We start from the raw sequence: 2990 nt of genomic DNA on the forward strand, positions 1-2990 counted from the left end.
CTCCGCTGTTTTTTTGGAATCGTGGTTGCTATTTCGAGAACTGCTCTACAGAGAACTCCTCATATGAGGTACACCCGGATCGCCAACACCCTCTTCGCCTGCCACTGGATCGCCAACACCCTAATAACCTGCCATCGGATCGCTAACATCCTCTTAACCTGCCATCGGATCGCTAACACCCTCTTAACCTGCCACCGGATCGCCAACACCCTCTTAACCTGCCACCGGATCGCCAACACCCTCTTAACCTGCCACCGGATCGCCAAGACCCTCTACGCCATCCATCGGATCGCCAAGACCCTCTACGCCATCCATCGGATCGCCATCACCCTCTACGCCATCCATCGGATCGGCATCACCCTCTACGCCATCCATGGGATCGGCATCACCCTCTTAGCCTGCCATCGGATCGCCAGCACCCTCTACGCCAGCCATCGGATCGCCAGCACCCTCTACGCCAGCCATCGGATCGGCATCACCCTCTACGCCATCCATCGGATCGGCATCACCCTCTTAGCCTGCCATCGGATCGCCAGCACCCTCTACGCCAGCCATCGGATCGCCAGCACCCTTTTCGCCTGCCACCGGATCGCCAGCACCCTCTTATCCTGCCACCTGATCGCCAGCACCCTCTTATCCTGCCACCTGATCGACAGTACCCTCTCCTCCTGCCACCGGATCGCCAACACCCTCTTTGCGAGCCACAGTATTGCTAACACCCTCTATGCGAGTCACCGTATCGCCAACACCCACTACGACTGCCATCGGATCGCCAGCACTCTCTGCGACTGCAATCGGATGGCCAGCACCCTCTTCTCCTGCCACCACAAGAGCGGATTTCATATAGCGGTCCTCATAACAACAGTTCTCTAAATAGCGGTTCCCGAAATGGCAGTTTTCCCCATACAGCAATTACCGTTACAGCAGTTCTCTAAAGAGTGGGAAAATAGATATGCGAAAAACCATAGTTGTTTATTATGGTGTAAGCCTGCCCAGCTGGGTTATATGAACTCAAAAAGAACTAGGTTGATATTTTGGTTAGGTTAAAGTTGATTATTTCAACTAAATATTATTAGGTCAGGTTAGGTTAGGTTTTGATTCGTTTAGTTAGACTAAGGTTAGTAATATTTTGGAAATGGTGAAACAATGTTACACTTTTTCCAAAAACTTAATGTTATCAATTATCTACTTCTGAAATAAAATAAACCTTCTCGAATTATAATATGCCTTTTCCAAAACATTACTGTTTGCAATTATCTTCTTCCGAAATAAAATAACCTTTCTTGAATTATAATATGCCTTTTCAAAAATAATACTGTTTAGAAATGTCTAATTCCGAAATAAAACAACCTCTCTCGAATTTAATTATGCCTTTTCCTAATTATTGTAAACTGATGCAGCCTGAAGAATAGTACAATATTTAAATGTACATTTAAAAAAATCATAAACACGATCCGTTAGCAGGTCACATTACTAATTAAATAATCACAGAAAAAGGTAGTTTTTGAAAACCAACGAACCAACAAATACAACTGTATTGTGAAAAAATGCTCAAAACTCAACACAAAATCTGCTATTTCCCAAAACATAAGCCGTTTTTTCTAAAACAACAGTTTTTAAAACTCCGCTGTTTTTTTTGGAATCGTGGTTGCTATTTCGAGAACTGCTCTACAGAGAACTCCTCATATGAGGTACACCCGGATCGCCAACACCCTCTTCGCCTGCCACTGGATCGCCAACACCCTAATAACCTGCCATCGGATCGCTAACACCCTCTTAACCTGCCACCGGATCGCCAACACCCTCTTAACCTGCCACCGGATCGCCAAGACCCTCTACGCCATCCATCGGATCGCCGAGACCCTCTACGCCATCCATCGGATCGCCATCACCCTCTACGCCATCCATCGGATCGCCCTCACCCTCTACGCCATCCATCGGATCGCCATCACCCTCTACGCCAGCCATCGGATCGGCATCACCCTCTACGCCATCCATCGGATCGGCATCACCCTCTTAGCCTGCCATCGGATCGCCAGCACCCTCTACGCCAGCCATCGGATCGCCAGCACCCTTTTCGCCTGCCACCGGATCGCCAGCACCCTCTTATCCTGCCACCTGATCGCCAGCACCCTCTTATCCTGCCACCTGATCGACAGTACCCTCTCCTCCTGCCACCGGATCGCCAACACCCTCTTTGCGAGCCACAGTATTGCTAACACCCTCTATGCGAGTCACCGTATCGCCAACACCCACTACGACTGCCATCGGATCGCCAGCACTCTCTGCGACTGCAATCGGATGGCCAGCACCCTCTTCTCCTGCCACCACAAGAGCGGATTTCATATAGCGGTCCTCATAACAACAGTTCTCTAAATAGCGGTTCCCGAAATGGCAGTTTTCCCCATACAGCAATTACCGTTACAGCAGTTCTCTAAAGAGTGGGAAAATAGATATGCGAAAAACCATAGTTGTTTATTATGGTGTAAGCCTGCCCAGCTGGGTTATATGAACTCAAAAAGAACTAGGTTGATATTTTGGTTAGGTTAAAGTTGATTATTTCAACTAAATATTATTAGGTCAGGTTAGGTTAGGTTTTGATTCGTTTAGTTAGACTAAGGTTAGTAATATTTTGGAAATGGTGAAACAATGTTACACTTTTTCCAAAAACTTAATGTTATCAATTATCTACTTCTGAAATAAAATAAACCTTCTCGAATTATAATATGCCTTTTCCAAAACATTACTGTTTGCAATTATCTTCTTCCGAAATAAAATAACCTTTCTTGAATTATAATATGCCTTTTCAAAAATAATACTGTTTAGAAATGTCTAATTCCGAAATAAAACAACCTCTCTCGAATTTAATTATGCCTTTTCCTAATTATTGTAAACTGATGCAGCCTGAAGAATAGTACAATATTTAAATGTACATTTAAAAAAATCATAAACACGATCCGTTAGCAGGTCACATTACTAATTAAATAATC

Source organism: Phalangium opilio, unplaced genomic scaffold (assembly GCF_054372755.1).
Source record: "Phalangium opilio isolate 3A_F unplaced genomic scaffold, DU_Popi_V2 ptg000077l_1, whole genome shotgun sequence".
NCBI classification, from domain to species: Eukaryota; Metazoa; Arthropoda; class Arachnida; order Opiliones; family Phalangiidae; genus Phalangium; species Phalangium opilio.